Below are 24,838 nucleotides of genomic sequence, written 5' to 3'. Positions count from 1 at the left end.
GCGGTCTCTGGCCTCATCACAGATTTCCACTGTCACCTGAAATGAATTTAGCTTGGAATACAGCATCAGAAAAGGCAGCTGTTAGGGTTCTGAGGACCATAGAAGCTGGGATCCTACTGCTCAAAGCTTTGGCCACAGTAGATGCCAGATTTCTGGGGCAGCTTTGATTACACATATTCTGGTCATCATCCCACAAGCACACACATGCTTGTCAGTCCTTGTGTCCCCAGATGGGGTGTAGGGCTGCAAATCTCATCACACACGCATTTACTAGGCTCACAGTCCCTAGCCAGGAGCAGCGTGGGCAGCGATGGAGGACCATCAGGATGTTACGATGAATGGAAGAGTGGCTAGAACCAGGGCCTTGTCTGCTAGTCGAGAGGCAAGTGCCTCCTGAAGGAAGATCCCAGGACTGTTGAATTTCCCCTTCCTGGAGGTTTGGAATTCTCCAGGGCTCAGGAGCCTCTTTGATAAGGCCTCACACCAAGAGAGAGTTCATGTGGTATTATTTAAGCTGCAGGCCTCCCTTCCTGCCCAGCACTCAGGCTCCTGCCCTCTTATCTGACATTTCCTCCCATTCCTGCCCTGGACATTCTCATGGGCTCATAGCCTGCCCTTTGCTTGCTGGCCCTGCTTCCAGCATGTGACAGCCTCTCTAGTTCCCTGCCTTCCTTTCTCACTCCAACCTAGTAGATTTCAGGCCTTCCCTCCGGCCTTCGGGTATAAATAGAAGTAGGAAAACACCAGCCTTCTTCCCACACCTCAGGTTATCTTGAACCCTTTGGGCCAAGGCCCCCCAGAGGTCCTTCAGTAAAGGCTCAGCTTACTTAAGACAATGGCTGTAAGTCAGTCCCTTGCAAATGAAACACGTAGTGACCACATTGTCCAAACAAAGCCAATGGGGACATTTAACTAAGGAGGGGTATCTCTGATTGTACTATTTTGGAAAGTAGTACATTTTTTTTACAAGGGTAAGAAATTATTTAGCAAGTTGCTTTTAGTGGGGGAGGATCACTTACAAATAAGATATAAGGAAAAAAAAATCTCAAAATATTAAACTTTGGGCCAAATGTGGCACGTAGTAGGTCCTCTGTACTTGTTGGATTGAAAGGAACCTTTGTGCAGTGTCTTGGTTCTGCCTGCATTTGCCTCATAAAACCCTGGAATCTTCAAAAAACAAACAACAACAACAACAACAACAACAAAACACCTTCAAATATCTGAAGAAACTACCAAGTTTTAGCAAAGTGTTCTCCAATCTAAAATTTCCAATCCCTTCAAATGTGTTTCATGTGATATTCATTTGTTTATTCATTCATTCATTCATTCAACTATCTATTCGCTCATTTGATAATTACTCACTCTAGGTCAAGCACTATGATAATCAACAAAGATCCAGCATGTACCATAGATGATAGAGAAATATGATTAGTTACAGTGGAGTTGGCTTCGACATTTCATTAAATAATAATTTTAAGTAGAAACAGAACAAAAAGATCAAGTAAAGAAAACTCAGAGAGCCCAATGAAAGTATCCCCTTTTGGTGTCTGAGTATTGTATAGGTTGTTCTGAAATTCAGAGCCAGTTCATTCTTTTTTAATTACCATTATTATTTTTTATTTATTTTTCTTCTTTTTTCTTTTTTCTTTTAGAGCCAGTTCATTCTAAATGTCTATAAGTCACTTGCTTGGGATGTAGATCTAGTTCCCCATTGGCTGCAGCAATAGTACGTATGGAGGTGACATCCCCAATCCCTAGAAAATCCGGTAAAGGGAGATTCACATAGTGAAGATAACATGCTGCACATTTCCCATTGAATACTCTTATGAGGCATTCTGTGGCCATACTTGTGATGATTACACCAACAGGAAAGCAATAAAAATTGAATACGAAATTTATTTTTTCTTACTTTGTTAGTCCTCAAGGACAAGCAGGTATTGTTCATCCATCATTCAAAAACCATTTTGGGGGGTTTATTTAGAAAAGGATTTTTAAAAAGTATTGGTGACATTTGCAGAGATTCTGAAAGGGACTTCTGGGCCTTGTCAAAGCATTTAGCGTTAAACTACTTCTTTTAATTATGAGTAATTTTGTTTTGAGTGCACAGTTTCTCTTTTCTTAATACAGGTATACTACCAATAATATTTACACACTGATTGACATGAGCATGGCCATTTGGGGGGCTGTGAGTCAAATGGAACCAAATTATTACTGAGGAATTTTCCAGAGATAATTGGACAAGAGCTAGAAAACAATGAAAGGAACTCAACGAGTTCGCAGGTATGTCATGAAACTAAAATAATTACCTATGCGCAGGAAAAGAAATGAAAAGAGGAATTTATTAAGAGCCTACTTGTGCCAATAAACAGGACTGACATGTTTTCATAATTTTACATGAAACGAAAGAAGGGAATGGAGAGGAGACATGAGTCAGCCTATTTCCTGTGTTGGCCTAGACAGGTTCCTGTCAGCCAGTTATCTCATTTGATTTCAGAGATCTTGGAAATGCAGGGAAGAGGGAAGCTCTCGTTCTTCTGGAGGTACCATCCTACCACTGTCTCTTTGAGTAAAGGGTGCTTGATTATGCATCCAAACTCCATAAGTAGCTATATGCTTAACCAAAACATAATTGTCTTAGAATAACTGCATAAATATTGAAGAGATAAAAAGTTAAAAATATTAGCAACCACTGTATTATTCCCCCACCTTCTATTACAGGATAATAGATTCTCCATGTGTAAAGGCTCTGCAGTGGATCAGTCTATTGGTCAAGTCTGTGTTGAGCTCTTTGGGAATGCACAATAGAAACCAATTCACCAGAGAGCTTACAATCAAAGAGAAAGATTAATAAGAAATAAAAAAAAGTACAAATTGATGGTTACAGAACAGCTATGGGAATATAAAGTGTAGCCTAGGGAATATAGTCAATAATACCTCAATAAAGATAATATAACTAACTAACTAACTAACTACTAACTAACTAAATAAATAAAAACTGTTGAAAAGCAAAGGGAAAAAGGAAAATACAAGCAAATAAAGGGCAAAAAGGCACATTATCCTCAAAGAAAAACAACAAAACTCAATTGCCTTTTCAGCAGAAATTATGGAAGACACAAGGCAGTGAACGATAGCCTCATAATTTTGAAATTTTAAAGAAATTTGCCAACTTAGAATTATATCCCTCAAAATTAAGGTAAACATTGTTCAAATAAACAAAAGCTGAGAAATGTTGTCATTAGAGACTTGCACTACAAAAAACACCTCAAGGGAATTCTTCAGGCTGAATGAAAATGACCCTCGATTGAACCATGAAACTAAAGGAAGAAAGACCACTGGAAAGGATAAGTATGTAGGTAATATAAATGATATTTACTATTTAGAAAAATAATAAAATAATGTAACCATAAGTACTAATAAATATATGACAATAACATACAACATGAGATGAATGTAATTAAACTGTGTAAATTTATTGCATTATTCAGAAAATGGCAAAATATCAATTTAAGGTAGACTTTAATAAATCAGGGAATAAATTGTTACTTATTTGGTAACTACTAATTGAATAATAAAAGAATATATGACTCAAAAGCTAATAGAAGAAAAAAGGTAAAAATTAAAATATTCTGTTGATCCCAAAAGGAGCAAGGAAGGAGCAATAAAGAAACAAAGAAATAGACTGGACAAATAGAAAATAAATAGAACATGGTAGACTTAAAGTTAATTACATTACTAAGTATATACATTAAATATAAATTAAAAAACTGTAGCTAAAAGATTAATATTAAAAAACTGGATTTTTCAAGGGCCAAATATAAGTTGTTTATACAAAAACACTTTTAACTATAAAGGTAAGAAATATTAAAAGAAAAAGAAAAAAATGACATAAGATGCAAATACTAATCCAAAGAAAGTTGATACATATAAATACATATTGTACATATGTATAGACAGAAATATAGATATAGACATATTCTAATATATAAAAAGCCAGGGGCTGTCATGACCGAAACAACCAGATGGACGACCAAACAGCAAGCTGCATGGGGCGATAAGGCCAGCAGGGGGGTTAGTGAGGGACGACCAAATGACTGAACAGCAGGCTGCATGGGGTGACCAGGCCGGCAGGTAGGTGAGCAGTTAGAAGCCAGTGGTCCCAGATTGTCAGAGGGATGTCTGACTGCCGGTTTAGGCCCGATCCCTGGAATTGGGCCTAAACTGGCAGTCGGACATCCCTCTAGGGGTCCCGGATTGGAGAGGGTGCAGGCTGGGCTAGGGGACACCCTCGTGCATGAATTTCGTGCATCAGGCCTCTAGTAGATATCATAAAATAGGACTCTAAAGAAAAATATTACTAAAGGTAAGAGGAAATTTCCTATATAAAAAGGAAACCAGGAGGATTAAAATACTCTAAAACATGCACACACCTAATAACACAGTTTCAGAATATTTAAAGCAAAATTTAATAGAACTAAAAGGAGAACTACACAAATCCACAATTACAATTGAAAAATTTTAACAAGTCTCTTTTAAGAAGTTATAGAACAGCAGACAAAATCTCAGTAAGGATATAAAAGATTTGAAATGTACTATTAACCACCTTGACCTTATAAACATTTATAGAATAGCACACTGAACCACTGCACAATGGGCATTATTTTCAAATGCTGATGGAGCATACACCCAAACAGACCACATGGCGAGTCATAAAGCAAGTCTGAACATATTTCAAAAAATTGAAGTAATATGGAATAGTGCTTCTCAAACTTTGGCCAGCATAGATATCAACCAGGATCTTGACCAAATGTACATTTTGAATTTCCATCAAACTCCCTAATAATGATGGTATAGGGCTCATGAACCACACTTTGAATAGCAAGAATATAGAATATATTCTCTGGAAAGAGTCAATTTAGAATTTAACTCAATTTTGCAAAAGATTACTAGAAAATGCCTAGAGATCTGAAAACTAAGCACTCACTTAAATAGCCCATGGATCAGAAAAGAAATTATGATAAATATTTTAAAATATTTTGACTAAATTATAGCAAAATAATACTACATACAGAAAATTGTAGGTAACAACTAAGCACTGACTAGAGAGAATTTTAAAATATATTACCAAAAAAAAAAGGTTGAAAATAAATTATGAAAGCTTCCAACTTTTGAGGCTAGTAAAACAACAGGAAATCAACCCAAATAAAGTAGAAAGAAGTCAATAATAAAGATAAGAGCAGAAATCAATAAAATGGGAAGCAAACATATAATAGAGAAACATAGCAAAGTCTAAAGTTCTTTAAAAATTTTTAAGTCAATAAATACATAGAAAGATTAATGAAAAAATTAGAAAGACTACAAACTATAAATTTTAAGAATTCTACAGATCCTACAATACAAAGATATTAGGAATGACTTTATAGCAATTAATTTGACAATTATAGTACAATGAAGAACTTCCTGTACAAAATTGAAATGAGAAATAGACATTTTCAACAGTTCCATATCTATAAAAATTGTATTTGTAATTTTAAAACGTTCTCCAGAGAAAACCCCAGGTGTAAATGTTTTCACTCTCAAATTCTTCTAAATACATAATAAAGAAATATTACTCATTTTCCAAAAACTCCTTGAGATCATAAAAATGTGAGTACACTTCCCAATTCATTTAATGAATCAGCATAATCTTGATACCAAAATCTGAAAAGGATATTACAAGAAAGGAAAATTATATATCACTATCTCTCAGAAATTAAATAATAATTCTACACAAAATAATAAATTGAATTTAGGGATATGTAAAAATGATAATAAAATAGCATCAATTGGATTTGTTCCAAAAATGCAACAGTATTAGTTATCTGTTATTGCATAATAAATGACCTCAATACTTAATGGTTGAAACAAATATCTTTATTATCTCATAGTTACTATGGCTCAGAAGTTTGAGGATTGCTCAGATGCATAGATTTGGATCTCAGAGTTTCTCATAAGGTTGCAGTCAAGATGTCAGTGGAGGTTTGATGGAGACCAGATAATCTGCTTCGAAGATGGCTTGTTTATATGGTTGTTGGCAAGAGGCCTTAGTTCCTTGCCATGTGGAAAAGGACACAAAAAAAGCCCCATATTTCATGATTCCATTTATATAGAACTTCTAGAAATAACAAAATTATTCATACAGAAAACATTACAGAGGTTGCCTACAGTCTGTAATAAGAATAGAAATGAAGAGCAAAGGAGAACAACGGAACTTTTTGGGTGAAAGTTTGTGGTAATGGTCACACAACAGGGGACATTCTAAAACTCCTCAAACTGTATATTTGAAATGGGTGAATTTAAGATATGTAAGTTGTGCCCCAATAAATGTGTTTAAACATCAATCAATATAATTCACCACATTAAGAAAATAAATGAGAATTATAGCAGTTGTTTCCATAGATGCAGAAAAAGTATTGGATAAAATTTAACACCTATAAATGATATAATCTCATAGCAGATTAGGAATAGAAAAGAATCTCCTTAATTGGATAAAGAAGTTGAGAGAGAGAGAGAGAGAGAGAGAGAGAAAATGAAAGCTAAAATTAAAAAACACTAACACCAAACATTGTTGAGGATATGCAGCACTTGGAACTCATATATTGCTAGTGGTAATGGAAAACAGCATTACCACTCTTATAAACTGTTTTGAAGTTTCTTATATAGATTTAATCTATAACCAACAGTTCCTGTCCTAGTTATTGTCCTAACAGAAACTAAAACTTAGGTCCACAAAAGGACTTGTATGGGAATGTTTATAGTAGCTTTATTTATTATACTCCCAAAAGTAGAGAGAGCTTAAATCTTCATCAAATAAGAGAATAAATAAAAATTTATGGTATAGTGAACATATTTTGCTGAACAAATAATCCAAACACAAAAGAACATGTGTTCTACAATTCCATGTATGTGAAATTTCAGAACAGGCAAAACTAAAACCATGACAGAAATCAGAACAATCGTTGCCTATATGCTGTGTGTGGTGACTAAAAAGAGGCAAGATAAAATTTGGAGGGGTGTGGTTATAAAATGTTTTAAAGCTTGATTAGGGTACTGGATATATGAGTATATTAAAATTCATTTAATTATATACTTAAGATATGTACATTTTTCTCTATATAAATTTTACTTTGATTTAAAAGACTTTAAAAAGATTTTATTTAAACATTTGTTACATTCCACAATCATAATCAAAAGTAAATGAATTTACCTCTTCATATAAGTGGTCTGAGGTGACCTGAAAATAGTTCACTATTCACTTGACCCAGAAAACCCCACAAATCATGCAAATCAAGAGGTTCAAATCTTTGTGTTAAGAACACTTGTGAAACTGCCCAGGCAATCAAGGGTATGCATATCTGAAAAACCACCAAGTAGCTGAAGGATGTCACTTTAAAGAAGCAATGTGTACCATTCCATTGTTACAATGGTGAAGTTGTGTGATGGGCCAAATAGTGGGGCTGTACGCAAGGTTGATGGCCGGCCCAAGAGTGCTAAAGTTTTGCTGCACATGCTTAACAATGCAGAGAATAATGCTGAACTTAAGGGTGTAGATGTAGATTTTCTGGTCATTGAGCTCATCCAGGTGAACAAAGCTCCCAAGATACATTGCAGAACTTAACAGAGCTCATGGGCAGACTGACCCACACATGTACTCTCCTGGCTATATTGAGAGGATCCTTATGAAAAAGAGCAGATTGTTCCTAAAGCAGAAGAGGAGTTTGCACAGAAGATAAAGATATCCCAGAAGAAACTGAAGAAACAAAAACTTATGGTCTAAGAATAAATTCAGCATCAAATAAATGCTAATAAAAGTAAAAGCAGAATGTTAGTTATCTTAATTAGTAAACTATATTTCAAGTGTCCTCACAAGTAGGTCTTTAAAAAAAAAAAAAATATATATATATATATATATATATATATATATATATATATATATATAGTGATTGATTGATTGATTTCAGAGAGGGAGAGAGAGATAGAAACATCAATGATGAGAATCATTGATCAGCTGCCGCCTGCACGCCCCCTACTGGAGATCAAGCCTGTAACCCAGGCATGTACCCTTGACCTGAATCGAACCTGGGATTCTTCAGTCTGCAGGCCAACGCTCTATTATCCACTGAGCAAAACCAGCTAGGGCACAAGCAGGTCTTAATAACATTTGTGGGGGTAAAAAATATTTGAAAAAATTGATTCTGAGTTTGCACATAAAAAAACCCACACCAATAAATCTATAGTTAAAATCCTACTCAAAAGTGAAATAGTGAATGTTTTCCCACTGGTTTCAGAAATAAGGCACCACTTTTATATAGTTTTGTACTGGAGATTCTGCCCAAAGGCAAAAAAAACCCAATAGACATAAATAGTAGTAAAGAAGAAAAAAAGTAAAATTGTTTTAATTCATGAAAACATGATTGAGCACATCTATACTAATAAAAGCCTAGGTGGCACCTCGCCCTCGTGTCATCACAAGATGGCCACCCCATGTCATCACAAGATGGCCGCCCCCACATCATCACAAGATGGCCATCCCCATGTCGTCACAAGATCGGGGGGGGGGCAGGTGGGGGCCATCAGGCCGGCAGGGGAGGGAAGTTGGGGCGATCGGGCCTGCAGGGGAGGGCAGTTGGGGGCAACTGGGCCTGTAGGGGAGCAGTTAGGGGGTGATCAGGCTGGAAGGCAGAAGCGGTTAGGGGCAATCAGGCAGGCAGGCAGGTGGGCGGTTAGAAGCCAGCAGTCCTGGATTGTGAGAGGGATGTCCCAGATTGGAGAGGGTGAAGGCTGGGCTGAGGGACACCCTCCCCCGCCCAGTGCACAAATTTCATGCACCAGGCCTCTAGTAGGAAATAAAAAAGAATCTACAGAAAAATTACTGAACTTATTAAGTAAATTTAGCAAGCTGCTATATACAAAGTCAATGTCAAAAACAATTTTATTTTACATCCCAATAAATATTTAGAAAATAAAATTAAAGAAATAATACCATTTGCAAACAAAAGCATCAAAGACAGAATAAATCTAATGAAAGATATTTAAGAACTCTACATATAATATACTGCTGGGAAGAATTTAAAACATATATAAACAGATTCAATATTCAAAACTTAATTTATGTAATCTATCTTATTAACAGCTCAATAAAGAAAAAACACAGGATCAAATTAATTGCTGCAAAAACAAACATTTGACAAAATTCACTTCCTATGTGTATAAAAACACTGAGCAAATTAGAAACAAAGGGGACCTTCCTCATCTTGATAAAAAGCATCTATAAGAAACTATATAGTTAATATCATACTTAATGGTAGAAGACTGAATGCTTTCCCTCTATTTTTTAAAATATATCTTTATTGATTTCAGAGGGGGAGAGGGAAAGAGAGAAACATTAATGATGAGAGAGAATCATTGATTGTCTGCCTCTTGCATGTCTCCTAATGGGGATCAAGCCCACAACCCAGGCATGTGCCCTAGACCAGAATTGAACCTGGGACCCTTCAGTCTGCAGGCTGACGCTCTATCCACTGAGCCAAACCAGCTAGGGCTGAATGCGTTCCCTCTAAATTCAAGGACAAGACAAGGATATTCACTCTTACTGCTCTTGTTCAACATAGTACTAAAAGGGCTAGTTAGCACAATAAGGCAATAAAAAGCACTCAAATTGGAAAGGAAAAAATAAAACTGTCCCCATTTTCAGATGACATAATGATCTACACAGAAAATCCCAAGGAATCTTCACAAAAAGCCAACCTCCTGAAATTAATAAGTGAGCTCAGCAAGGCCACATGATGCAAGATCAACACGCAACTGTATTTCTATAGACCAGAAATGAACAAATAAAAATTAAATTAAAAACAGCATCTCCCTAGCTGGTTTGGCTCAGTGGATAGAGTGTCAGCTTGCAGACTGAAGGGTCCCAGGTTCGATTCTGGTCAAGGGCACATGCCAGGGTTGCGGGCTCGATCCCCAGTAAGGGGCGCTCAGGAGGCAGCTGATCAATGATTCTCTCTCATCATTATTATTTCTACCTCTCTCTCCCTCTTCCTTCCTCTCTGAAATCAATAAAAAACAAACAAACAAAAACAGCATCAATTACTATGACTGAGAATAAAAATATAGTAAGTTGAAGCTCATTAAATATTTCCTATCAAATCACAACACTGAGTGAGTGAAAATGCAAACTACAGGCATGGAAAAGATATTTGCAGTATACATATCCATCAAAGGAATCCTATATAGAATCTATAACATAATCTGGCAAATCACTAAGTAAATGTTTAAATGACTTCCATAAAAAATGAACTAACATGTAAATAAGCTCACAAAAGAGGATGACCAAATTTCTAGTAAATGAATGAAAAGTTGTACAGTATCATCAATAATCTGAGAAATGAAAATCAAAACCATAATCAGATACTACTATACCTCCCTCCCGAAAAGACAGTGAATACAAGTGTTAATACTAATGTGTGTGGAGAAACTGGAATGCTCATACATTATTGAGGAAGTTTAAATTTGTACAACCCCTATGGAAAGCTGTTTGAAAGCAAGTGTCCATTAAATCTGAATAAAGTTAAGACTCTAGGACCTAGCAATTCAGTCCCTGCACATATACCCAACAGAAACAATTGCTTATATCCATCAAAAACATGCCCAAGAATATTCAAAGCAAGATTATTCACAATATCTCCAAACCACAAAGCATGTTAATAATGTGTATCGACGGTGAAATAGATCAATAAATTCTGGTTTTCTATACAATGGAATTCTACATAGCAATGAAAACATACTAATTTTTTCTTAATGCAATGAAATGGATAAGTCTTTGAGACATAATGCTGAACTAACAAACAGACACAAAAGAGGAAATCTTGTAAGGTTCCATATTTGTGACACTCAAGAACAGGCAAAAATAATCAATAATGATTGACATCAGTATATTGGTTACATTTTGAGGGTATTGACAGGGAAGGAGTATAAAATATACTTCTGAAGTACTAAAAATATTCTATATTCTGATCCAAGTGGTCTTTAGAAAGGTTATGTATAGGTAAACTTTAATTTTAGCTGTAAAATTAAGATTTTTGTGTACTTTATGATATATGTTACAATTCAATAGGAAAAAAAATCCCTTACACACTAATCTACATAAATCTATAGTAATTGAAACAATGTAGCATTTGTGTAAGAATACATCAACAGATCAGTGTTCTATGATAAAGAATTCAGAAATAGATTCACAAATATGGAAATTCATATTATACAGTGACATTAACATACCAGTAGGTAACACAAGAACTATTTAACTATGTACTATTGGGACATAAAGTGGTTGTTTGGGAAAAAATTAACTTGAGTGCTTGCTTTACACACCAAATGAATTTTGGATAGATCAAATATTTAAATATAAAAACTAAAACTATATATATAAAGGTAGGGCAAAAGTAGGTTTAAAGTTGTGAGTATATGAAACACAGAGTTTATTATTGTATTATTATTTATTATATTATTTTCCATATAAACAACTATAAACCTACTTTACCCCACCGTGTGTGTGTATGTGTGTGTGTGTGTGTGTGTATAATTATAAACTATCTACACTAATAAAAGAGAAATATGCAAATTGACTGTACCTCCACGACACCCACCAGCCAATCAGGAGTATGCAAATTAACCCAACAAAGATGGCGGGTTAATTTGCATATGCAGGCAAGGAGCGAAGACTGAAGGCTCTGGCCCAAGCAAAGGCTGAAGACTGAAGACTGAAGACTGAAGAGGCTTGGCTTCTTCACTGCAGCCTGAACGAAGGCCTGGGTCCCAGGTGCTGGAGGAAAACTGGTGCCGGCAGCCAGGGGAAGGAAGGCCTATTGCACAAATCTTCATGCAACGGGCCTCTAGTAATATATAAAACTACATATAGTTATATACAGTATACCTACTAGTGGCCCAGTGCACTAAATTTGTGCACATTAAAAGGGAATTAATTAGAGGAAATATTTTAATATTGCTATTTGCCCTTTCTCTATAATAGAAGTGTCAGAGATGAAAGAAAATTAGTAAAATGTATATGAAAATCTTCCTCCTATCAGAGTCTGGGGCACGCCGTGGGACCCAGAGTCAAGTCCCCGCCCACCCGCGTGTGCCTCGAAATCGCGCGAGACCCAGACCCGGCTAGCCTCACCTCCCATTGGGTGAGATCCAGACCTGGCTGGCCCCACCCCCGTCAAGACCTGCTGGGCAGGGGGCACAGCCTCAGGTCCCCCGGCCCAGCACCAGGGTGGGGGCGTGGCCTGAGGTCCCCTGGCCCAGCGCTGGTGTGTGGGGCATGGCCCCCCAGGTCCCCCAGGCTGGCACCAGGGTGGGGGGTGTGCCTTGAGGTCCCCCGTCAAGCCCCAACATGCAGGGGGCATGGCCTGAGGTCCCCCAGCCAGGCGCCGGGGCAGGGGTGCGGCCTCAGGTCCCCTGGCCCAGGGCGAAGGGTGCGGCTTGAATTCTCCCATCAAGCCCCACTGGGCGGGGGGGCGCAGCCTGAGTTCCCCCGTCAAGCCCTGTTGGGCGTGGGGTGCAGCCTGAGGTCCCCCGTCAAGCCTCAGGTCCCCAGCCCTAGCCACACAGCCTCAGGTCCCTGCTGATGGCTCGTTACGGGAACCCCGCCTCCTCTGTGGGTGCAGCCATCTTGTGTTACGGAACCCCGCCTCCGCTGTGGGCGCAGTCATCTTGTGATGGTGTGAGGGTCAATTTGCATATTACCTTTTTATTATATAGGAATACACATTCAGGGTGGGGCAAAAGTAGGTTTATAGTTGCTCATATGGAAAACAATACAATAATACATAAATAAATAATAATATAAGAATAAACTCTTGCCCTAGCCAGTTTGGTTCAGTGGATAGAGTGTTGGCCTGCAGAATGAAGAGTCCTGGGTTTGATTCCGGTCAAGGGCACGTACCTCGGTTGCAGGCTCTAGGGCATGTGCAGGAAGCAACCAATCGATGTTTCTCTCACATCGATATTTCTTTCTGTCTTTCCCTCTCAGTTCCATTCACTCTAAAAATCAATGGAAAAATAGCTTCAGGTGAGGATTTTTGTTAAAATGTTGTAAAACAGATCCTATATAATAAAAGCCTAATATGCAAATTGCTTCCTCGACCAGGAGTTCGACCAGGGGGGTGGGGCCAACAGCGGTGGTGGCAGGTGGCAGGGGGAAAGGAGGTGCCCCGGCCAGCAGCCAGCAGCTCCCAGGGACCCTACCTGTGCATGAATTTCGTGCACTGGGCCTCTAGTATATAATAAAATAATTTTTAAAAAGAATAAACTGTTTTGTGTACTCATAACTGTAAACCTACTTTTGCCCCACCTGTATGTGTATGTGTGTGTGTGTGTATATATGTGTATATACACTGAGTGGCCCAGATTATTATGATCTCTGAACGCATAACAATCTGGCCACTCAGTGTATATCCTATATAATAAAAGGCTAATATGAAAATTGTCCCCTCGACCAGGAGTTCAACCAGCAGGCAGGCCAGCCAACCGCCCATGTCCCCTCCCCCTGGCCAGGCTGGCCGGACCCCACCCATGCACAAATTCATACACCAGGCCTCTAATATATATATATATATATATATATATATATATACACACACACACACACACACACACACACACACACACATATATATGTGTATATATATATATATACACACACACACACACACACACATACACTGAGTGGCCAGATTATTATGCGTTCAGAGATCATAATAATCTGGCCACTCAGTGTATATACATATAATCTTAGGACATATGAACTTGTCCTCCACCTTATATGATATTGTTATCCAGTATCTTAATTCTAGTCAGTATTCCTTCACAAATTGGGCAATATATTTTTAAATGTTATGCAATGTTTGCTTAGAGTTACTGACATATTTATAAATATGTTCATCATTCCTTCATGCTCCTCAGATTTCCATATGGGTTCATTTTCCTTTTGGCTGAGGTACATCCTTTAAAAGGTCCTTTAGTGAATGTTTGTGATCTCATATTTGTATCTGAAGTTTTTAATAATTTCTAACCCATCTACACTAATAAAAGAGAAAGATGCAAATTGACCATCACTCCGCTACGCTACCAGCCAATAGGAGTGAGTATGCAAATTACCCAACAAAGATGGCCATGCCCATAGAGGCCAGGCTGTGGGGGGCCGGATCGGGGACACAAACCTGCAGGGAGGCCGGCACCGCGCTGCCCCAAGCCCCGCCATGGCGGCTCTGGGGCTGTGGGGGGCCGGATTGGGCACAAACCCACAAGGAGGCCGGCACCCAGCAGCTGGGGCTGCGGGGAGCCAGAATGGGGACACAAACCCTCAGGGAGGCCGGCACCCTGCAGCCTCAAGCCCCACCATGGCGGCGCTGGGGCTGCGGGGGGCCAGATCGGGGACACAAACCCACAGGGAGGCCGGCACCCAGCAGCCCCAAGCCCCGCCACCGTGGTGCTGGGGCTGCTGCGGGAGGTGGAGGGGGCAGCTGAGACACAAACCGCAAGAAACCTGTGGAAAGGGAGATAAACTATTATAACTTTATCTCCCTTTCCACAAGTTGAGAAAACTGCCCCTGGTTTATTTAGTGATGTGGCCCACACCTTTCTACAAGCACAGGGTATGTTGTGACCACTCCCAGGAAGGTTTGGTCAGAATACCATCTCCAGGGAATAATGCTACTGTGGCAAATCATCTAAGAGAGGAAACAAGCTTTTGTTGGGTTTATTCTGAAGGTCAGAGAACATGCCTCCCCAACATATGCTGTGTTGTTATATTGATGATCTTGAGCTGCAGATGCTTGAAAAACAGCAAATGCATGCAGAGGCTTTCACTGAAGTCTCCTGATCTGCCTAAAATCTGACCCCCCTAATGGAGCTTAAATGTCATAGGTCCCCTTGACAGGAGAAGTGCCATCAGGCAGAGAAGACTGACTCCTGTCACAGGACAGGAGAGTATAAGTTGACATCACACCCAAACTTTGTTACAAACTATTTCCCCCCACCCCCATTCATCTTTCCTAAATATCATTTACTCTCCTCTAAGAGGCCTACATCTCCTGTCCCCTTTCCCTAGGAAGAAGGTATTTGAATCTGCATTCTAAGCCACCTTGAGGAGTTACTCATTTTTCCCTGGGATCTCCCACATATACACGAGGTACACATGTTAATGAACTTTTGTTTTTCTCTTGGTGATCTGTCTTTCATTACAAGGGCCTCCACTAAGAACTCAGAAAGGTAGAGGAAAACTATTTTTCCTCCTCCATAATTCTATCTCGGGAAATCAAGTCCCCAGCTGAACAATGAGGTTGGCTCAAGTACCAAGCAGTCCTGGCTGATGGGAGGGAAGCTTCTAGGGAGAAATCAATGATATTGGCATCAAAGTGGTATGGAGGGCACATGCATGGTTGCTGGTGGGAGTTTAAAGTGGTTCAACATTTTTGGAGGATGATTTGGCAAATTCGATAGAAATGTTCAAGGTACATCCAAGAGTCTTCTACTAGGAATTGCATCTGCTGAGATAAAGCACGAGTGCATAAGCCCTGCTCAGAACCCAGGATGCTACTGCGGGCTCCCCTTCCACGATAGGAAAACCTGGGAACAACCTGCATTTTTTAGGACAAGGTGGCATCTATACTAATAAAAGGGTAATATGCTAATTAGACTGAACATCTTCCAGACGACCTTCCAGATGTCCTTCCGGATGTCCTTCCCGACAAAGCCATGTTGGCAGGGCCACAGCAGAGGAGGTTAGAGGTGATCAGGCAGGCAGGGGAGAGCAGTTAGGGGGATCAGGCCAGCAGGGGAGAGCAGTTAGGGCAAACAGGCTGTCAGGGGAGAGCAGTTAGGGGGATCAGGCCAGCAGGGGAGAGCAGTTAGGGGATCAGGCTGGCAGGCAGGTGAGCGGTTAGGAGCCAGAGGTACTGAGGGGCCCCAGATTGGAGAGAGTGCAGGCCGAGCTGAGGGGACCCCCTTCCTGTGCACAAATTTCGTGCACCGGGCCTCTAGTATATTTATACATTGTTTAGAATTGTAGTTTATTTTCTCTCAGCACAATGAATATGGTATTCTACTGTCTTCTAGCTACCATCAGATTGCTGTTGAGAAGTCAGAGAGCAATCAGTATTGCTCGATAGGTGATGTGTCTTTGGTCTCTGGATGCTTTAAATATCTTATCTCTTTTCCTTTGGTGCTCTTCAGTTATGTGATGATGTGTCTAGATATGGATTTTGTTTTTATTTATCCTGCTTGGGATTTATTGGAATTCCTGAATTTAAAGATGTGTGTTTTCAACACTTCTGGAAAATTATGTTATTAAGAAGTTGAATATTGTTTTCCTATTTACTTTATTATCTATATTAAATATTTTATTTATATAATTTATACACCATAAAGCTAATTTGTACAAAGTGTTTAGTTCCATGGTTTTTAGTATATTTGGAGTTGTGCACCTTGACTATAGTATAATTTTAAAAGACTTTACCCCCTTCTCCCCCCCACCAAAGAATCCTTGTACCTATTAGCAGTCACTTCCCATTTCTATCCCACCTGTTCCTGTCTAGTCTTAGAAAATCGCTAATTTACTTTCTTTTCCTATAGACCTGCCTATTTGGACGTTTCATATAAAGAGAATCCTACAATATGTGATCATTTGTTAGTGGCTTATTTCGCTTGCCATAATATTTTTTTAATATTTTTATTTATATCAGAGAAGGAAGAGGGAGAGATACAAACATCTATGATGAGAGAGAATCATTGATCGGTTGCCTCCTCCCCCTGCCACTCCCAGCAGGCCTTGTGGCTGCTGATGATATGGTGTCTCTGCTAATCGTGGTGGTGGTGTTTATGTGTGCCAGCCCATGTGACACGCCCATCCAAGAAGATGGCAATGTCTACATCAACACACCTGACAAGGGCTGACCCCCTGTAACTGGGACCTCTGACTTCTGACCCTTTCATCCTGAATTGTGTGTGGTGGCACAGGAAACCTACTCAATAAAGCAACTGAAATACCTCTAAAAAAAGAAAAAAGAATAATGGGAGTCAATTTTCTCACTGTTGGAAAAGGGAGTTATAAATATGGAAACAAGAAAACTAAAATCCAAGGACATTTCCCTAGAACTCATGTAAATATATATATATATATATACATATATATATATATATGTATATATATATATATATGTATATATATATATATATGGAGAGAGAGAGCAATATAGACGTTATGTATAAGTATATAAATATATCACCTATTAAGATTTACTGAGAGAAATAGCACCCCAAAAGTAATGAACATACCTAACTTCCAGATCTTGACTTCTAAAAACCATTCTCCACTAAAAGAAATCATGTCCCTTTGGTGAAATGGCTAATTACAAGCTTTGGCCAAGGAAAATATCAGATGTGTTGGAAACATTTTTTTCAGTGTTAGAAAGTTGCAAATTGCTCATAAAATGATAGAAACGTGTCAAAAGGACATAGAAACTAGTTGAAGGGGCTCTAACTAGCCAAATATGGCATGATTTGATCATCAAAAAATAATGATAATAATGGGTTATAATCCATTTAATAAAATAGGAGTCTGAGCATCTATATACACTGAGTGGCCAGATTATTATGCATTCAGAGATCATAATATATATATATATATATATATATATATATATATATATATATATATGTGTGTGTGTGTGTGTGTGTGTATACACACACACACACACACACACACTGAGTGGCCAGATTATTATTATTATATATATATATCAGTGTGTGTATGTGTATATATATATCAGATCATAATTATATATATATATATATATTAGAGGCCCGGTGCATGAATTTGTTCATGGGTGGGGTCTGGCCAGCCTGGCCAGGGGGAGGGGACATGGGCGGTTGGCTGGCCTGCCTGCTGGTTGAACTCCTGGTCGAGGGGACAATTTGCATATTAGCCTTTTATTATATAGGCTATACACTGAGTGGCCAGATTATTATGCGTTCAGAGATCATAATAATCTGGCCACTCAAGAGTATATTTTTTTTTAAAAATTAATGAATAAAGTGAAAGTTTGGTAAGACACAGTATAGTTACATGGTATCATAGTCACTCCCCACAAATTATTAATCACACACACCCAAATAGATTGATTTTACATGGAAAAGCATGTCAGACACCACCTTAATCAAGTGATCTTACTTTTCATCAGCAATATGGTAACAAATTGAAATGATTCATGATGTATAGAATGCAATCAGAACACAGCTTAAGCACTGTGGTGTGCCTGCCAAAGATGGGTAGCTTGTATCTAACCATGAGGAAGCAAGCAGATCTCTATTAGTTAGCTATTGCTGTGTAAAAAATTACCCCCAAACTTTGAGGATTAAAATAGCATTTATTAGGGTAAAGGGAATCAAATATATGGTGATGGAAGGAGATTTGACTTTGGATGGTAAACCCACAATACAATATATAGATGATGTGTTATAGAATTATATACCTGAATTTGATTAGCTAATGCCGCCCTCCCTCCCAATAAATGCAATTTAAAAATTAAAAAAGTAGCAGTATTTATTATCTTTCACAGTTTCTGTGGCTCAGGAATTTGGGATCAGCTTGGATGGGCAGCTCTGGCTTATGTTCCTGAGGTTGCAGGAAAGCCCACTTTCAAAGTGGCTTACCCTCATGGCTGGCAAGTTGACGTGGCTGCTAATGAAGTCCTTTAGCTTTATCTCCACGTGGGCTTCTCTACAAGGCTATTTGAGTGTCGTCATGATGCAATGGCTGGCTTCCCCCAGTACGAGCAAAGAGATGAAGGCAGAAGCTGCAGTGTCTTTTATGACCTAGCCTCTAGACACATACTGTCACTTCTTCACTAGTCTCCTGGCCACATCACTTCTGGTTCAGAGTGGGAGGGGACTACACCGAAGGGTGTGAATACCAGAAGAAGAGAATCACTGCCGGCCATCTTGGAGTTTAGCTACCACAAACCCCAATTAAGGGACAAAATTGCTGACCTGTGATTTTCCAAAGCATTAAAATCACGAAAGTTAAGCAAATGCTGACGTACTGACTCATATTAAAGGTGACTAAAGAGACATAACTAAATACAACACATAATTTGGGACTGGATCCTTTGCTATAAAGGCCACTATTAGGTAATTGAGGAAACCTGAATGAGGTTAGAGGCTCAAAGGTCAGTGTTAATTTCCTAATTTAAATGGCTGTACAAGGCAGTACAGGCACACCTCACTTTATTGTGCTTTGCTTTATTGCGCTTCACAGATGTTGTGTTTTTTACAAATTGAAGGTGAGACCCTCCACCAGCAGAAAGATTCTGACTTGCTCTGTTGGGACACTCGCTGTATTGAGGTGGTCTGGAACCAAACCTGCAATTTCTCCAAGGTATGCATGTATACTGGAATTTTCTTGTTTGAAGGAAAGACACAATAAAAATTTGGGAGTGATAGGGTATCGTGTCTCAACTGCCTCTCATTTTTTCTGAATATTTGAGATTGTTGAAAGAAAAACACACGTAGCTTTAAACCCAAAGAAATAATTTAACTACTTAAAAACACAGATGCTTAGGGGTTTTGATATTACAATTCCTTAACCCACATTATTTTAACGGGCCTTCTTTTAAAAAGTCACAGTACGTTAAACTTGAGAAACACAGAAAAAGCCAAAGGAAATATCTATAGCATTTTGGGATGTAGCTTTCTGGTCCTTGTTCTGTGCATACATGTATATTCACATATCCTTTTTAAAAACAAATTATAAATATGATATCCTATTGTGTCTTTATCATAAACCTTTCCTTAGGTCAATAATGCTCTTCTACAATCAATGTAAAGAGAGACCACTTACCGCTTTCATACATCAAGTCAACAATGAGGCTGAGGTCCAGGACAAGGCTTGCCTGCCTCCAAAGCCTGTATCTTTTCTCCCTGTACCAACTCCACTCCCTGCCCCAAGCAGGAACACACGAACACACACACACACCACAAATTTTTTTTTTTTAACCACCAAAATGTACCAACAATGACAACAACGCTTGCCAGCTCTGCAGCTTTTCCTAGTTCCCGGCACCTGTTCATATCCATAGCTCCAGGATCTTCCAAAGAGGTATGTTATGTTTTAATGTGCCACCTTCATCCTCAGGTCATTTACATAGCAAATAGCGGTGACAGTCTCCCTTTCAGAATATTCTTTCCAGGAGGCTTATTTAAAAGAGTGCTGCCTGGTTTGCTCCTGACCCCTCCTTAAGTGATGATGGGATACATCAATGTATGAGTCAGTCCACCAATATTTGAATATCCACTGTGCACAAGATTCTGCATCTAAGAACTCTTAGGAGTGCAAAGATATGCATGCTCATTCCTTTCCAGGAAGCACCCTGAAATTCAGCTAGGGAGAGAAGATAAATATCCATACAACAATACATAGTAGCCCCAGGTGGTCTTGTGCTCAGTGTGGGAGTCAGAGAAGTACAATGGGCTTTCATTACCAGAAAGACTTCATCGAGAAGGAGCTCAGCCCCCAAAGATGCAAGGGATGTGCATGGAGCAAGTATTTCTGGCAAATGAATGGTATTAATAAAGATTCAGACACAGGAATGTTTTAGACATGTGTGGTGGATGGTGAAGAGATGTGTGGTTAGATGACAAAGGAGAAAGATGGGTAAGAAGTCAGGTCAGAAACCGATTGTGGAGAGATTCGAATGCCATATCCAGAACAAATTTTATTAAATGGGAAGCGACTGATTTCGATGAGAGCCAGGCCCTAAGTGGGGAATGAGGATGTAAAGCAGTGGTTCTCAACCTTTCTAATGCCGCAACCCTTTAATACAGTTCTTCATGGTGTGGTGACCCCCAACCATAAAATTATTTTCGTTGCTACTTCATAACTGTAATTTTGCTACTTTACAGCAGCAGTTCTCAACCTGTGGGTCGCGACCCACACGTTGAGAACCGCTAGCAGGGTCGCCTAAGACCATCGGAAAACACAGATATTTACATTACGATTCATAACAGTAGCAAAATTACAGTTATGAAGTAGCGACGAAAATAATTTTATGGTTGGGGGTCATCACAACATGAGGAACTGTATTAAAGGGTCGCGGCATTAGAAAGGTTGAGAACCATTGATGTAGAGCCTTTCTGCAGACAGCTCCCCAAAGGCAACTGGTAGGGAAGTGAAGGGGAAGATGGGATGGTGGCCCCTAAAGGGTCAATTAAAGTTTTTAATATCTTTAGGCAAGCTGTGCATACCTGAAGGCTGAAGAGAGTGGTAGTGGAGAGAAAGATGGGACATGATGGAGAGAGAGAATAATGAGCAAAGCAAGTTCTCCAGGGAGGTAAAGGGCCATAGAATCTGGAACACATGTTGCTGGAGAAGTTGGGGGGGTGCCATTGAGAAGGAGGGACATCGCATACTATGATATGGGAGAGACAGAAACCAGCCTGAGTATAGAGATGGAATGGTTTTGAAGCAGAGAGAGGGGTAAGACATGTGTTGCTCCAGGCTAGGTGTAGGCTCAGTGGGTTCTGGACAGCAGGCAAGGAGAGGTCTGGTCTGGAGAGTGATGTGATTATTTAAAATGAGGTTGAAAGGTGAAGGGATTGAGAAGAACTAATTGGTAGTTTCAAAAGAGGCACAGGGATATAAGAGAAAGCACAGGAAATATAGTCAACGATGTTGTGGTGACTATCTAGGGCGCCAGGTGGGCACTTGAGTTATTAGAGGGAACACTATACAAAGTATATGAATGTCTATCTGCTGGGATGTACATCTGAAACTAATACAAAATAGTGTTGAATGCAAACTGTAATACAAAAATAAAATACGACGAAGTTGATGGCTCGGGATAGATGGAAAAGCAGGAAGCCTGATGAGGGACAGATTTCCAAAGGCAAATCCAAGCCCAGAGCCCCAGGATTAGTGACCTTTTCCTGTGTGAGTTGAGGCTCTCCTTGGGGTGGATGCATTCCTCCAGCCCTTGATTTTTTCTTTTCCCATGGACTTGGAATTCTCCGGAGCTAGGATTACCTAGGTTCTCTGGCAGCACTGTCCAGAAATTTCTGTGATGACATCAATGTTCTCTATTTTCACTTCCCAACATGGTAGCCACTGGCTACATGGTGGCTTCTGATCACCTGAAATGTGGCTAGCATACCCGAGGAACTGACTTTTAAATTTTTATGTAATAATCATTAATGTACATAGACACACATGAATAATGGTCCCCTCATTGGACAGAGCAGCTATTGAATGACCCCTTTCTCCTTAGTGAAGAAGGAGATGAGACCTTGCACAGGAGTGGAGGAATGCAATGGGCCAGGCAGAGATTTGGCCTTTTACTAAGAGGTACTAGTTCTCTCAGTGACAACTCTGGTTGATCCTCCCAACAATAAGCTTGTAGTTTCAGAAACTTCACATTCTCTCCGTTTTGCTCATGATAAGCACACTCATACAGATAAATTATTTTGGAGAATGATTTTTTTTTCACGACTAAATTCTGAGTGTTTTCTTACCGTAGTGACAGTCCTGTCCTTAAATCCATACACCTGGGAAGCCGAGTGAGCCCCCCCCAAGTCTTCTTGATGAGGAAGTGTGGGAACACAGGAGGCTCTTTACTCAGGCCAAAGTAGCTTCTGTGCTTCTTTTGCGGTCACAGGGAGGACGTCTGGAGTCCTAGGAGTAGCTCTGGCTTAGTATCAGTGAGACCTTGATTCAAACTTTGGTCCTTGAGGAAGTTGTCCAATCATTTCAACTCCACACCTGTAAAATGGAAAGAATGATACTTACTTAAATAAGCTGTTGCCTGTGTTGTTACTTATAATTATATTTATATTTATGCCACACTGTTTGCCAGCTAATGTGCTAGGTTCTGGATGTAAAATGGTAGGCAAAGGAGGTATGATTCTTGTTCCACTAGCTTATTTCACTAGCACATGTTCTGGTGCGGGAAGGTAGGCATTAACCAAGTAATCACAGACATATATACTATGTATTATATACTATATCTTTATAATATAATTATGTTACATAACATTTCAGTCTGTGACAGGTCCAGGAAGGGAGAGTAGAGGTGATTTTTTAAATGTCTGCAGATCTTGTGACACTTTCCCTCCAAAAGTTAGAATCTAATTCCCCTCACTTCTAACAAAGAGAACAGGGCGAACGTAATGCTATGTGGCTTCTGAGGCTAGTTCAGAGAAAGAATAAGGCTGTCCCCCTCCCTCTCCCCTTCTCAATGCTTGGCTTTGAATCCAAGTGACCATGTTGTGAAGAAGCCCAAGCCCAGGAAATATGAAGAGGTCCACGTACAAAGAAACAGGGTCCTGTGGCCACCACCACCACCAACTTGCCAGCCCTAGGAGTGAACGGTCTTGAAGTGGGAACTCCAGTCCCAGTCAAACCTTCAGGTACCTGCATTCCTGGCTGACATCTGACTACAATCTCAGGAGAGACCGACCACGAGCCAGAACCACCTGACCCACAGAAATCATGAGAGATAATACATGATTATTACTAAGACATTAAGCTTGGGAGATATTTGTTATCCAGCATTAGATAACTAGTACAACAGAAAACCATGTGTTAAAGTCTGAGGATCAGGAAGAAAACTCACTGGATGAAATAACATTTGAGCTAATAACAGGACAAGAGGAAGGAGTTAGACAAAGAGGAGGGAAAAGTATTCCAAGGAGCTATGCTAACACAGACAAGGGCCCTGTGGGCAGATGATAAATTTGAGGAACTAAAATTTATCCTGTGGGCTAGGAACACCCAGTTGAAAGGGAGAGATGCAAGATGCCTGAAAAGGTAGGGAGAGGTTGGCTCATGCAGGCCCTTAGATTAACTTTTCCTATATAGAGTAGACCACTCTGGAAGGGTATTCAGCAGGTAGGGATATATCAAGCCTGACATCTGGGTTTCTGGTGCTTTCCCCAGATATGGAAAACACCTGACAAGGATCATATTCACAATGGAAGATCATAGTTTTGGACAGGTAGCTTGACATAATTTTTGAGATACCCAGGTTATATATTGGCAAGCAGGGAATTAGAAATATGTGTCTGGAGTTCGAAGGAGAGCTATGGATTGCATGTGCATGTCTGAAAGACAACAGCAAACAAATGGTAATCGGAACCAATGGAGTCAAATAGCTGGGATCATCTGGAGACTGGACAGCAATCGAGAACAGAAGAAAACCTGGGGTCCAGAACTGTAATATTTAACATCTAGCTAGAGGGAAATGGGTCAGCAAAGGAAAACGAGAGTGAGCAGCCAGAGAAGAAGGAAAACGAAAAGATTATGCCAGGAAGAGAGGGAGAATGTTTCAGGGAGGTGATGGTCAACAATGTTGAACGATCCAAGATAGGTTGGATGAAAGGCCCATTGAGCTAGCTATTCTGAGTCATGAAGGCTGGAGGGACACCTGTTTTGATAAAGTAAGTGGTGGAGGCAGAAGACCAATTGGAGAGGGTCGAGGAATAGTGGGAGGCAAAGAAATGGAGGTAATGAGGTCAATTCCTTTCAAAAGTTTATCTGTGAAAGGGAGGAGCAAGGACAGTAGCTAGGGATGAGGTTAAAGCGATAGGTTATTTGTTATTTTTAAGATGGGAAAGAGACTTCTGTATGTTTAAATGCTAATGAAGAGGATCCAGTATAGAGTGATGTTGAAGATCTAGATGAGAGGAAATAATGTATACTAAAAGACTGTGAAAATGTGAGAGGGGATAGGATTCAGAAGCAGGTCAAGCC

At 39.6% G+C, this 24,838-nt stretch overlaps 1 long non-coding RNA gene across 2 annotated transcripts in view; it reads right to left on the bottom strand.

Moving 5' to 3' along the window:
- Positions 1–24,838, bottom strand: part of LOC307108906 — a 77,969-nt gene that overhangs the window by 48,518 nt on the left and 4,613 nt on the right. For both annotated transcript variants that reach the window (XR_013814358.1, XR_013814359.1), the window contains exon 2: positions 22,603–22,849. This is a non-coding gene — a long non-coding RNA (uncharacterized lncRNA). The remainder of the gene's footprint in view (positions 1–22,602; positions 22,850–24,838) is intronic.

Source organism: Cnephaeus nilssonii, assembly GCF_951640355.1.
Source record: "Cnephaeus nilssonii genome assembly, chromosome: 13".
NCBI classification, from domain to species: Eukaryota; Metazoa; Chordata; class Mammalia; order Chiroptera; family Vespertilionidae; genus Cnephaeus; species Cnephaeus nilssonii.
This window is presented reverse-complemented; position numbering and strand designations above follow the sequence as displayed.